We start from the raw sequence: 15,361 nt of genomic DNA, 5'->3' as shown, positions 1-15,361 counted from the left end.
GTACTTTTTATTTTTACTTTTTAAAAATATATTTTATTTTTATCAACAGAGAAATATGGGATGCTTGGGATGAATCTTCAAACCTTAAGACTATGGCCATTGTAGTCTCTGCCACTTTTCTTTTGTCTCAGTTTGGTTCCTTTTGATTATCCTTTTCTGCACTGCACAGTACACCCTAGGAGTAGATGAAGATTGCTTTACTGGTAACAGATCTTTCTAAAAAGCAAAACTCAAGCAATTGGTCTGTCACAATCTTCATTATTGACACTGTCAGGAAACATGTTGAAGAAATTTAAATTTCTTTCACTCACTCTACCCGAAATTGGTGAAAATCCAAGAGAAAGGCATCAAAGCACATGTTCTGAAATATAGGAACGTTGAGTGGCAGCTACAGGTATTGTGTTGACCTGAGCTGTCAAAGTCTCTCCAGGTTATTCTTGCATGCAGTTGGAGATCCCATGGCTACCACCAGCCATAAATCTTGGGAACATGCTGGAGTTTTGGTACTTTTGCAGTAGGGAGAGTGAGTCTACACTGGGTGGCCAAGTGAGTGGATCTGGCAAAAAATGGAGTATAAAAAAGTATTAAATTACAATAAAAGGGGGTCAGATGACATTGAGGACAATCTGGAGGATATTCAAGCATAGGATATAAACACCTATACTCACTATTCTCAGTGCTGGCTTATTTAGATGATGTAGTTTCTTTGCAAGAGACTAAAAAGGAAAATAAGGTTCACTTTACCTCTAAGAACCTGCCACAAGAGCCGGCAGCAAATGTTCTAGTCTGTTCCACCTCCCTGCCTTAGATCATTTCCTTTTCCTGTCTGGCATCCTCTCTGAGCATTTCCTGAACTCCTACCTATACTTAACACCACAGCTCATTTCACACCTTCTCTCATAAAGCTTTCTAACTTAGTTTGGCTTCCTCAAAAACCAGGAGACTGAGTCATAAACCTGGGCACTGGTAGTTTACTTTTGGTTCATCCCATCCCAGCAAACAGAAATGAGGAGAGTGGTGAATGAAAATGGGGTGGGGTGGAGAATGCAACGTAAGATGTATTGTCAAAGTTTTCATGGCCAGAACCTCCTGAGATGTATGTATACAAATATGCCTCACTTTCCCTGTGGCCTTCATCCAATAGTCAGAACCTACTCTGTCTAGTCTGGGACAATGACAAGGCGCTGGGAGAGCCTCAATATTAACTATTTATTTCCAAGCCAGATATAGGCATAAAACCTCAAAAAAAAAACAAAAACACAAAAACTGATGATGAAAGCAATGGATAAGGACTCTCCAGTGCCCTTCCCTCTCTGCTCTAATCACTCTGCTGGCATGGTTCCGCAGTGGAAAAGAGACAGAGCCATTGGCAGTTGAAACAGGTTCATTCAAGTAGTTAGAGGATATGGTATGGCAGTGACCTCAGACTGTGCTTGCCAAAGGACTGAAAAAAATCCCCCAGTGTATAGAAGGCCCTGAGGAAACTTGGTCAAAGACAGAAACTCTGCCAGAATAAAATGAGCCTTGGCTGCCCACGACAACTAGACAACTGCGGGTGAAGTTAGAGGCAAACCGATGGTAAATGGAACACCAACGGTGTTTCTAATATGTGGTATTGCTTATTTGCCAAGACACACTGACTTATTCTTTCCCCCATTTGAAGGTCTGTACTTCAGACTAGATCATAACCTTTTTGGATTCAAGATCAGCAACATAGTCTATTAATCCCCTTCAATATTTAGTACAATGTGTTATACCTAATGATGGTTGCCTACTTTGGAAAATAAATTGAAATATTCATGGACAATACATCTCACTTTCCTCTCTATAAAGCTGGATTATTGTGTAAATACCACCTCTTGGAAATATAGAGTGAGATATCTCCTTTCCTTCATAAAGGTAAACCCTGAGTATATTCTTAATACTGATAATTTGTTCTTTATCCAGAATTTTCCTTCATCTATCCCTTCTTACTAATTGTGCAGCAGATGTTTGTATCTGAACCATACCACTCCACTTCTAACTTACTGATGATGGGGGACATAGACCTTTCTTTGGTGTCAGGAGTGGTAGAAAAAAAAATTAAAGTCATGGGCCCCTTGGAATATACCTAAAATAGACTTTCTAGTTTCTTTCCCTACAAAGACCTTTAGTTCCCTCTGCTCTATTCTGACCTTTAAGTGCTTTTTATTAAATAATTTGTCCTGCATTATATCTTACTGCCTTTCAGCCAACAAGTTGGAGATGCTACCGTGATGCCATCCTGACTTCCCTGGGCAGATGACCTCAGCAATATGTTCTGGAACCTCACCTCTTCAGAGCCCTACACCATTAGGAAAAGATAGAAACAGGCTGGGTATGGATTGACCTGCCAAAGCCGATGTCCAGCAGAGAAGCAATCACAGAATCCAGACCTTTTACCTTCTGTACCACATAAATAATTTTGATCCAGACTCCCACAGGGATAAAGAATATGGAACCTTTCATGGAGGGAATGGGATATGGAACTTTGGTGATGGGAATTTTATGAATTTGTACCCCTGTTATCCTACAATCTTGTTAATCATTATTAAATAGCAAATGTATACATTTTAACACCAGAGCACTGCTCAGCTCTGGCTTATGCTGGTGCAGAGGTTTGAACCTGGGACTTCGGAGCCTCAGACATTAGTCTCTTTGCATAACCATTATGCTATCTACCCCCACCCTGCAAATACATTTTTTAAATAATATATATGCTTATATATTGTGTAGCGTAACTCCACTTTCAACTTGTTAATATATATTATCAGAGAGATCAGAGAACCACTCTGTTGTATATGGTGCCAGAAATAAAACTGAGGGCTCACATCACTGGGTATGTATCTTCCACTGAGTAACCTCTCTAGCCCTCCAGGTATGTTTTATTTGAAGGCTGAGGGGAATTCTCCTAAGTAGCCCTTGTGATAAACTTCAGGGGTTGGGATAACTTGTCAGTTCTGGCTCACAAAGAGCAGCTCAAAGTTCAACATCCCTTCTGCCTTGACAAAAGACTCCATTCTTTATGATCACTTGTGTAACATTAGCCTGAGAAAGGAGACACCTGCTTTCTCCTTTGCATCAGCTTGATATAGTGAAGACAAACAATTCTCATTGTCGCACTGGAATGAGGCATGGAAATGCCCAAATCATACCCAATGCACGCACCCCATCTTCAACTTCTTCTGATTCCAAGTCTTTCATTTCCTGAAACTTAGCCTAGCCTTCAGAAATGAATTATTTCTTGTCAACATAATTTGGATTCATTTACAATAGAGAATGTTTCTATTGGCCTCCTTGGGATCTAGAAAATCAAGTTGTTCAAAAAGTAGAATATGGATCTAAGAAGTACAAGTCTTTCCGCTACATTTTCTGCCTCCTCAAATTCTTTGGGGAGCAAGGTTGGAATTAAATGAATGATTACCCTACATAACTTTGCAAAATTAATTCATGCACGGTGATTTTCTTGCCCCACTTCATCATTTTTGCCAATCTAATTTCTATTCCCCCTTCTTGCGACAGGTCCCCATGAGAATGAGTTTGAAATATGTCCACAAATATTTGTGTATATTTGTAAAATATGTAGTGTTGGTTGGATGCATATATGTCTTTAATTTATATGAATCATATAATATAAATCTCACTCTGTTTCTTATTTTTATCACTCAACAATAAGTCTCTTTGTAGTGGGGGATGTAGTGCTTGCTTTATTTCAGTCAACTATTTTTAAAAAAATGTTTACATATTTATTTATTCTATGAGGGAAAAAAAAGGAACTAAGGCCTGCTCTGGGACATGCCAGAAATCATACACATGTAAATCTTGTACCATGCCAGCTAAGCCATTCAACCCACCCTAAACTTTTGGCTTTGCAAAGCATCTGTGCACTCCTCCTTAATATCATCTCCTTTTCTTACCAGTCGAAATTCTTGAAACTAAATTTTGATCATTTGCTTTTTTGATTGTTTCATTTCTGTACAGTAGTCTATTTATCTGGATTTTTTAAAAACTGCATTCCTCTGTGATTTAACCTTTTAGTTCATTGTTACTTTCATTATCACCTATTGACCTTGATATAGTTGTGTGTTTTTCATATTCATTGTTTTCAAATAAAATTCCTCAGGTGGTAATTTAACGTAGGTAGTTGTCTGTTATTTTTACTGTCTGTCCAAATAATTCTGTTATAAACAGTTTGAATATGTTTTCACATACAGTTGGGGAGGGAGTCTTTGAAAGAATAAATTTAGCAGTAGAATTTCTGAACTGTGCAGACAGACAGTACACAGACTATTTCAGTTCTCAGCAATCAAACTGCCTTCTAAGGTTATTATACTAACTCACATTCTTGCCTATGGTTATGGTCGTCACCTTTCTCCACATCTGAGACAACACTGACATTACCAAACTCCATATTGCTATCAGTCTGAAAGACACAAAATCATATTCTTTTGGGAGCCACAGAGTATCTCAGCAGGTAAAACACACATGGTGCAAAGCATAAGGACCAGAATAAGGATCACGGTTCAAGCCCCTGGACTCCCCACCTGCAGGGTATGTGTGGGGGGTCACTTCACAAACAGTGAAGCAGGTCTATAGGTGTCTATCTTTCTCTGCCCCTCTCTGTCTTCCCCTCCTCTCTCTGTCCTATCCAACAACAATGACAGCAATAACGATAACAATGATAACAGCAATGGCAACAAAATGGGGGAAATGCCTTCCAGAAGCAGTGAATTTGTAGTGCAGTGCAGGCACCGAGCCCCAGCAATAACCCTGGAGGCAAAAACTAATTAATTAATTACATAGTTAATCAATTAAAACATTCTTTTTGTTATCACCATGGCTTCACTACTCCAAGCTGCTTTTTTTTTTTTCAGATAAAGAAACAGAGGGAGAGAAAGATACCACAGCACCAAAACTTCCAATGTAGTTGTGGTCATACTCAATCTTGGGTTGTGTACATGACTAAGCAAGCACGCTATTCAGGTGACGTTATCTTTAGGTTCTCTTCTTGAGTTGTGTATTTCTTAATTGGCAGTGTCCTTGAGCATCTTTTCATAACTTTATTGAATATCCATATTCTCTATTTTGTAAAATTTCTTTTGTATTTCTGCGCATTTGACTTACCTATTATTCTTTTTTTTTCTTATGAGTTTGTATAGCATGCATATTCAAGTTCTAGATATTGACTTTTTGTCATATATACGCATTTAAGTTATCTTCTCAGTTTGGAGTTTTCATTAGAATGCTTATTATATTATCTGTTGAAATGTGCAAGTGCCTAATTTTAATGAAAGAAAATTTACTTGTGCTGTGTCTTGCACACACAAAAAGTGAAGCTTAGAGTCTAGGTGGTGGCACACCCAGCTGTGTATACATATTACTATGGGCAAGGGTCCATGTTCAACCCCCAGACCCCACTTGCAGGAAGTAATCTTCACAAGTGGTGAAGCAATAATGCAGGTATCTCTCTGTCTCCCTCTGTATCTCCTCCTCTCCCTGTCAGCTTCTCTCTGTCCTATAAAAATATATTTTCCTTTTGGTTCATAAATATGATTCTATGTGAATCAAATTTAAAAATGGTGCATCTTTGAATTTTTGGCCTTCATCAGTCCTGTTAATTATTTATACTGAGCATTGATTTGTAAAATACTTGTGCACTACACATCTATGAACTTCCATGGGATAAATGTGCATGATAGCCACAGGCTCTTTGGAATATGACTAAAATATGCCTACTAGCTATCTCAACTCTTCATCTGCACTATTCCAGCCTTTGGGTCCATTATTGGTCAACAATTTGGCTTTGTATGCTAACTCTCTTTGCAGCCATCAGGTTCCAGATGCTACCGTGATGCCAAACAGACTTCCCTGGACAGACAACTCCACCAATGTGTCCTGCAGCTCTGCTTCCCGAGAGCCCCACCCTACTAGGGAAAGAGAGAGGCAGGCTGGGAGTATGGATTGACCTGTCAATGCCCATGTTCAGCTGGGAAACAATTAAAGAAGCCAGACCTTTCACCTTCTGCATCCCACAATGATCTTGGGTCCATACTCCCAGAGAGTCAAAGAATAGGAAAGCTATAAGAGGAGGGGATGGGACATGGAGATCTGGTGGTAGAATTGTGTGGAGTTGTACCCCTCTTATCCTATGACTTTGTCAGTGTTTCCTTTTTATAAATATATATAAAAATGTGCATGAGAAAGTGTAGAAAAATACTTCTCCCTGTATTAGTTCATTCACTGGAGTGGAGTACAGCTCTATATTTCAAAGTTGTTGGAGTTTTATCCTAATAAACAGAGAATGGGTAATTTAATAGTTGTATGCTGCTGGGCATTTGTTTAAATGTTGTTTTGTTCATGACAACACTGTTAAGTAAACAATATTAACATCACTGTGAACAAGAGGTCAAGTGACCTTGAGCACAACCATGATATGACAGAGCCATTATTGTATTTTCTATCTGTCAATTCTGTTTACGAATACTTGATTGGAGAGATCTATATTTATAGAATGGCAAAAAAAAAACCTGTAGTATTGGAAAGTAAGTTCTATTTCTAACTATGTATTTAGGTTCAAGTAAAGAGGAAAAGTTAAAAATGTATATCATCTATGTATTATGAGCAAAATAATTCACTTTGCCTTGTACATGGTGCAGGTTCAAGTCAGGGCCCCATTGTATTGAAGAAAACTTTGGTGCTGTCGTCTCTTTTACTCTGTATTTTTCTTTTTCCTTCCTTCCTTTTTTCCTTCCTTCTTTCCTTTCTTCCTTCCTTCCTTCCTTCCTGCCTTGTTCCCTTCCCTTTCTTCTTTTGTTCTTTCTTTCTTTCTGCCTTTCCCCCTTTCTTTCTTTCTCTCTTTTCTTTTTTCTCTGCCTTCAGGGTTATTGCTGGGGCTCAGTGCTGACGCTAAAGATCTATGGCTCTTGGCAGCTATTTTTTTTTTTGTTTTGTTTTATTGGATAGGACAGAAAGAAATTGAGGGAAGAGAGAGATAGAGAGGGAGAAATACAGATAGACACTTGCAGACCTACTATGCCACTTGTGAAGTATCCCTCATGCAAGTAGGAAGTTGGGGGCTTGAACCTGGATCCTTGAACTTAGTACCATGGGCACTTAACTGAGTTTGTCACCACCCAATCCCCCCTCTTTTTCTCTAGCTTTTTCTTTAAAAATAAAAAATAATTAAAAAGAAATGATCTATAAACATTACTTTTTTTTAGCTTTGCAGAGCACATTATATAACATTCCCTTGTTTGCATCTCAACTGCTAGACCTAACTCAAGAGTCTCTTAAGGGGCCATCCATTTCCTTAAGTGACTGCCAGAAATCTAAGACCCTCCTGATATGCCTCAGAAAGGCAGCACCTATAACTTAGCCAACCAGGTTGTACCTTAGAGGCATTCCACATCCAGTGGAACATGCTGCAGTCATAATGTAGCTGGGCTTCAGGAGTTAACTTTCTCTTGGACTCTTGAGCAATCCAGGACAAACACGTCCACAAGGTTTGCCTTCCCAGACAGATGCTGAGACAGGATCTCCCACCACAGTCAAAGTGCCCAGACAAACAACAAAGTCAGTGAACACTTGCAAAAGTTAACACTCTTGGCATAAAACTTCCCACTGAATCAATTATAGCACAGTCTACACAGGGTTCATTCAAGTCACTGAATGCTGGATTCGGGAAGACCTATACAATCATCGAGATACCCACCATATCATAGAGGGAAGGGGAAAAGATACAGTGATTAAGTATGTGGAAGCACATCCTTGACTGAAGGGTATTGTACAACTGGTCATTATCTAAAAAAATTAATAAAAAAACGACATTAACTTTTCCCACCCCATGAGGTCTATTTGTAAGAATCAAATTGAATAGTATGAATATGTCTCGGGTAATCTATTTTAATCCATGTATAGAGTTGCACTGGTAAGATAATAGAAAAAATAAAAAAAAAGATGTGTTGGGTTAGTAAGATTTTTAAATTTAGTTTTGTTTTCAGGAAATAGATAGTCAAAAGCACCACTCAACTCTGGCATATATGTGGTCTGAGATAGAACCTGGTCTCTCATGCATGCAAGGTCTGTGAACTGCCGCTGAGCTGCAGATCCAGTCTTAGACTTTGCTGAAGATTCAACTTTTGCCTTGTTTGTAAAATCCACAGTTAAATATGACAGATTTGGAAATGCTGTGTGTGTGCTCCCTGAGAAGAATATCATAAAGAAAACATACAATGCATGCATCAGGTTCCACAAAGAACAGTTACTCTCATTTTCTTTTGTTTTAAGTACAAATTTTATTTGGGATTTAACATGGAATTTTACAAAATTATAATATTTCCAAAATGTTTTCATATCCAGACATGGAAGTTGTATAAGTACATAGACCACACCACCAACATTCTGTGGACTCCTTATCCTCTCCCCAGCCCTACCCTTACCCCTTCATAACTGCCTTACTTCTTATGTGTATAAGAGGGAATATGGTTACATTTTATTATTGTTGTTTTTTTCTTTCAGGTTCATTGCTTTAGTCATCCATACTCCACAAATAAGTAAAGCCACCTACTAGTGGCCCTTTCACTTCCATACTTATTTCATTCAACATAATCACTTCCATAGGAAAAGAAAATCTGTCTAACAAATGGTGTTGTGAAAACAGGACTATTGTATGTAGAAGAACATCAATTAATACTGTGATAAAATTAACTCAAAGTGGATTAAAGGTTTACATATTAGACCCAAAACTATAAAATACATAGAAGAAAATATGGGAGTAGTGCTTAAGGACCTAAACATCAAAGATGTATTCAACATATACTCTCTCTCTGTCTCTCTCTCTCTCTCTAAGTCCCAGGTTCAGTCCCCATCACCACCATAAGCCAGAGTTGAGCAGTGTTCTGCCCTCTCTCTGTCTCTCTCTCTCTCTTTCCATCTCTCTCTATTTTAAGTATCTTTTCATTTAAAGAATAAAATAAAATATTTTAAAAACGAAAAGAAATTTTCCCTAAAGATAAGAAGACAACCATGCAACTTGAAGAGGATATTTACATTCTAATTTTCCTCTTATGTCTATAGGAGTATAGATGCCACAATTTTATCTTGTCCATGTCTATGGAAGACACTTCCAATTAGCAACAGTTCTCTTTTTAATATAACATTTATACTATAAAATATTATATATGTATTTTGGATAGAGACTTGAGAGGGAAGGAGAGAGAGAGACACCTACAGTACTGTTTTACTGCTTGTGAAGCTTCTTCCCTATAGTGGGCATTTGGGGGCTTGAACCCTGGTCCTTATGCCCTATAACATGCACGATCCACTGGGTATGCCACTGCCCAATCCCCATAACAGTTCTGTTTCTAAATTAGCATCTACTTTGCTGCAGAATTTACCTTAACTCAACATCCCTGAGAGTAACCATATATTTTTTTCTTGAAGTCAAGTTTGTGATTGTTGTCAAAGTAGTTATCTATGCTCAATCTCTGTAAGAAATATATTACAATTATCTTTTGCTATGTAACTTGCAATCCTCAAAGCACAGCAATTCACTTTGTAGGTTGGTTTGAGTGTTCCTTGGATGGATTTTCCTGTGTTTTCAGTTGTACAGCTGCACTCATCTAGAAATTTGTTAGGGTGGAAGGTTCCAGTCTTATTTACAAGACTGGCAACTAGTGTTAGATGTTGGTTGGGCACCTCATTTTTCTCCCATGTGATTTATTGATTGCTTCTAGGGTTTTTGCTGGGGCTTGATACCTGCATACAGACTTCATTGCTCCCAGCAGTCATTTTCTTTTTTTCTTTTTTTTTCTTTATTTTTTCTTTGACAGAGGGTGAGAATCAGTGATATAGTGAGGGAATGAAACAGAGAGAGAGAATAAGAGAGATAAGGAGACCTGCAACTTTGTTCCACCATTCATGAAGTTTTTCCTCCTTCAGGTAGGGATCTGGGGCTTGAACTGGATATGTGTAAATTTGACCAGGTGTTCTACCACCCAATCCCTAAATGTGGTCTTTCTTATTCCAGAGGACTAGATGCGTTTCCTCTAAGTGACATTTAATCTTAAAGGCAGAAGCAGCAAGATCTTAAAAGATTATATTTCACTGGGACTTGGCTGTGGTGCACTGATTACATGCAATGTCATCATGCACAAAGACCCTGGTTCAGCCTTGACCTTTACCTGCAGGGGAAAATCTTCATGAGCATTAAAGCAGTGCTTCTTTCTATCTTCTTCTTAATCTCCCTTCTCTCTCAATTTTTCTCTCATATCAAATAAAATAAGTATAATTTTAAAAACATATTTTAAAAAACAATAGTACAGATATGTATTCACTGTACTTTTATATTTTTAAAGAGTGATTTACTGATTTATCTATTTATAAAAGGTGGAGAGAGAAAGAGAGAGCAAGCACCACTCGGTCACATGTGATGCCACGGATTGAACTTGTGACCTCTTGCTTGAGAATACAATGCCTTATCCACTGTGCCACCTCCCAGCCACTTCTGCTAAATTATATTAGTAAAAGCATAGTATTAAAATATCTAGAATCAAGAGTATGATTGTATATAATTATCTACCTTTTAATGGGAGTATCAGTTAATCCACATTGCAAAAGAGACAGATATACTAGCACAGGAGGGAATTTAACTCTATTACTATATACCTTAAAGCTATGAATGATTCATTGTCTTCCTAGAAGTAAAATGAAGTTACTTATTATGTAGGGCTTCCTAAAGTCTCATTCTATTCTTTTATTTACCTATTTCTTCAAACCAAGCTATCCCATGGGACCATACAGTGGCACACCTGGTAGAAAGCTCATATTACCATGGAAAAGGGCCTGGGTTTGAGTTGCTTCCCACCTTCAGAGGGGAAGCTTCATAAGTGGTGAAGCAGTGATACAGGTGCCTTTTCCGATCTCCCTCTCTATTTCTTCCAGCCCCCCGAAGTTCTGCCTCTATTCAATAAATAAACATTTTTTAAAAAAACTGTCCCAAAACTTAGCCATCTAAAACATTAATAAACTTTTACTAACTCACAAATTATTTTTCGATACTTCTGTCTTAGAATCTCTTGTGTGGCTTTAGTAAAAACTGCCTACCAGATTTTTAGTCACAATTTGAATTTTTAGTCACAATTTGAATTTGAATAAGAAAGTCTACATTCTTTTTTTAAAAAAAAATTATCTATAAAAAGGAAACACTGACAAAAACAATAGGATAAGAGGGGTACAACTCACAACTCCACCACCAGAACTCCATATCCCATCCCCTCCCCTGAATAGATAAAGAATAGTTTCCCTATTCTTTATCTCTCTGGGAGTATAGACCAAAGGTTATTATAGGGTGCAGAAGGTGGAAGGTTCACACTATTTTATCATTATTAGAGATCCTTTATTGCAGTTCACTCTGGGTTCCTTGTCCCCTTGGCTACAAGGGACGAGGGTCAGAATGACTCCAAAGGGAGTCCAGGGGTAACTCTGAGTATCGGGGGCAATGTGCTCAGAGAGAATCTCAGATTCATTCAACTCTGGAGGAGGTCTTGGAAAGGTGGAAAACCCTTTTATTGAAAGGAAAGGCAGGCAGATATGCCCCTAACTCAGGGGGAAGGTTGAGGTAACAATTAACCCAAACACCGAGCAATACAATGCATAGTCACATTTTGACCAACAGATTGTTTGAGCATAAGTAAAAGGTTACAATACAAGTTTTGGTCACAAGCTTTACAATGTACATTTTTCCAGAGGTAGATTATAGGCAGCAAGGGGAAAAGGAGGCAGCTGAGCAATCAGGATGTTTGTCCATTGTTTTAAGGTTATTCACACACAGTAATCCATGGCTTTTAATTAAAGAAGGAAGGGGGGAGGTGGCCTTTCTAGGTGCCCATGTCTGGAGGTCCAGCCATCATAAATTCCAGAGACCAAAGGGACCTGCTCTTGTCTCAACACGAAATGAGAGTTGAGGGTCAACCTACTCATACCTCATGTAAACAATGGTCTGGACTTTCCAGGAGAGTGGGCCCATTCTCTAACACTCTATGAGGATTTTGACCAGTGATATGTTCTTTACTAAACTGGGCAGTGATCAAGGTGTTGCAGTCACAAGTATCCAGAAAAAGTTATAAACAGAGATTGATCCAGCATGAGTAGTGACCAGTGAGTTAATGTTCCTAGTACTCATTAGTCACTGGATTTCTCTTATTTTCTTTTTTTATTAATTTATTTTTTATTTAAGAAAGGACAAATTAACAAAACCATAGGGTAGGAGGGGTACAGCTCCACACGATTCCCACCACCCAATCTACATATCCATCCCCTCCCCTGATAGCTTTTCCATTCTCTATACCTCTGGGAGCATGGATCCAGGGTCGTTGTGGGTTGCAGAAGGTAGAAGGTCTGGCTTCTGTAATTGCTTCCCCGCTAAACATGGACGTTGACTGGTAGGTCCATATCCTCTCTCTTTCGCTAGTAGGGTGGGTCTCTGGGGAAGCGAAGCTCCAGGGCACATTGGTGGGGTCTTCAGTCCAGGGAAGCCTGGCCAGCATCCTGATGGCATCTGGAATCTGGTGGCTGAAAAGAGAGTTAACATACAAAGCCAAACAAATTGTTGAGAAATCATAGACCTAAAGGTTGGAATAGTGGAGAGGAAGTGTTGGGGGGTGGGTACTCACTGCAAACTCTAGTGTACTTCTGCTTACATGTATATATATTTTGCACTAGTTTATGGATATGTGTGAACATATGCTCTCTTTCACAGAACCTGGTCTATATCTAGGTTTTGGGATTTTGTTAGAAAGTAAATCACCTGGGATAGAATTAGAGAATACTATGAAAGGAAAGGTCTCACCTGAGTAATGAAGCTGAAGGGTTGTCATTCCACACCTGAAGTCTCTGGACACAGTCTGAGCTGAAGCATGTTGAGGTGGCAATCATTGCGTTGATTAAGTTGTGATCAGCAGATGCAATATTCTTTGATGTGGATTAGGAGAGGCATGCAGGAAAGTGGGCCCTATACTAAGTTTCCAGGACTGGGGGAAGTAGGAGCTCTATAGTGGAGATGTGAGGTTCCTGCTGTCTTAGGGTTCAAAAGACAATGGATTGTTATTGTTATCATCACACTATTTGGTAATTGGGTTAACTTTGAAAAGTCCTTTTGTTAGGGTTTGCTATAAAGTACCCAGTATCTTGTATATAGCTGTGATATTGGTTGCTTCTGATTTACTTGGTCTAGACTTTTGAGAGAGTCCACATATCAAATACACAGCCTATATATTAAAAAGACCCAGTTTGTGAGTCATATAATTAATTTTCCCCCTCTCATATTAATTAACTAGTGATTTATATGACTACACTTTATTAAGAGTGTACATAAACACCATTCCCACCACCAAAAAACTGTATCCCATCCCATCCACCCAGCCCCACCCCCCATCAGCCCAGCAAGTTGCATGTCTACTCTTCACCACAGGGTTTTTACTTTGGTGCCCTACTTTCAATTTAGTCAGATCCTGCCTGTAGTTTCCATTTCAGATCTTCTTACTCAACTTCTGTTGATGAGTGGGATCATGCCACTTAGCTCACTTAACATAATTCCTTCTAGCTCTGTCCAAGATGGGTCAGAGAAGGTGGGTTCATTGTTATTGATAGCTGTATAGTATTCCATTGTGTATATATACCACGGCTTTCTCAACCACTCATATGTTATTGGGTTGTTTCCAGGTTTTAGCTATTATGAATTGTGCTACTATGAACAATGAAGTACACACCTCTTTTCAAAATTAATAAAATACCTAGAAATACAGTTGACCAAAAAGTGAAAGACTTGTATACTGAAAACTGTGAGTCACTACTGAAGGAAATAGAAACTAATACCAAGAAATGGAAAGACATCCCATGCTCATGAATTGGAAGAATAAATATCATCAAAATGAATATTATCCCCAGAGCCATATACAAATTTAATGCAATACCCATCAAAGTTCCACCAAGCTTCTTTAAGAGAATAGAACAAACACCACAATTATTTAACTGGAAGCTGAAAACACCAAGAATTGCCAAAACCATCTTGAGGAAAAGAAACAGTAATGGAGGCATCACACTCCCAGATCTCAAACAATATTATAAAGCCATCATCATCAAAACAGCATGGTACTGGAACAAAATAGATACACAGACCAGTGGAACACAATTGAAAGCCCAGAAATAAATCCCCACACCTATGGACATCTAATCTTTGATAAGGGGGTCCAAAGGATTAAATGAAAGAAGGAGGCTCTCTTCAATAAATGGTGCTGGGAAATCTGGGTTGAAACATGCAGAAGAATGAAATTGAACCACTATATCTCACCAGAAACAAAAATCAACTCCAAATGGATCAAAGACCTGGATGTTAGACCAGAAACAATCAAATACTTAGAGGAAAACATTGGTAAAACACTTTCCCACCTACACCTCAAGGACATCTTTGATGATTCAAACCCAATTGCAAGGAAGACTAAAGCAGAAACAAACCAATGGGACTACATGAAATTGAAAAGCTTCTGCACATCCAAAGAAACTATTAAACAAACAAAGAGACCACTCACAGAATGGGAGAAGATCTTCACACGCCATTCATAAGACAAGAAACTAATCACCAAAGTATATAAAGAGCTCAGCAAACTTAGCACCAAAAAAGCAAATGACCCCATCCAAAAATGGGCAGAGGATATGAACAAAATATTCACTACAGAGGAGATCCAAAAGGCTAGCAAACATATGAAAAACTGCTCTAGGTCACTGATTGTCAGAGAAATGCAAATTAAGACAACATTGAGATACCACCTCACTCCTGTAAGAATGGCATACATCAAAAAGGACAGCAGCAACAAATGCTGGAGAGGATGTGGGGACAGAGGAACCCTTTTACATTGCTGGTGGGAATGTAAATTTGTCCAGCCTCTATGGAGAGCAGTCTGGAGAACTCTCAGAAGGCTAGACATGGACCTTCCATATGATCCAGTAATTCCTCTCCTGGGGTTATACCCCAAGGACTCATAACACCCAACCAAAAAGAGGTGTGTACTCCTATGTTCATAGCAGCACAATTCATAATAGCTAAAACCTTGAAGCAACCCAGGTGCCCAACAACAGATGAGTGGCTGAGAAAGCTGTGGTATATATACACAATGGAATACTATGCAGCTATCAAGAACAATGAGCCAACCTTCTCTGACCCATCTTGGATAGAGCTAGAAGGAATAATGTTAAGTGAGCTAAGTCAGAAAGATAAAGATGAGTAAGGGATGATCCCACTCATCAACAGAAGTTGAGTAAGAAGATGTGAAAGGGAAAGTAAAAGCAG

General features: G+C 38.7%; 1 non-coding gene across 1 annotated transcript; it reads right to left on the bottom strand.

The window, feature by feature from the left end:
* Positions 1–364: 364 nt before the first annotated feature.
* Positions 365–495, bottom strand: LOC132532570 (small nucleolar RNA SNORA44). Its single transcript, XR_009544509.1, has one exon. It is a non-coding gene; the product is annotated as a small nucleolar RNA SNORA44 (small nucleolar RNA).
* Between the last annotated feature and the right edge of the window lie 14,866 nt (positions 496–15,361).

This window comes from Erinaceus europaeus, chromosome 13 (genome assembly GCF_950295315.1).
Source record: "Erinaceus europaeus chromosome 13, mEriEur2.1, whole genome shotgun sequence".
Taxonomy (NCBI): Eukaryota; Metazoa; Chordata; class Mammalia; order Eulipotyphla; family Erinaceidae; genus Erinaceus; species Erinaceus europaeus.
The sequence above is the reverse complement of the archived record's forward strand: the minus strand, read 5'-3'. Positions and strand labels throughout refer to the sequence as shown.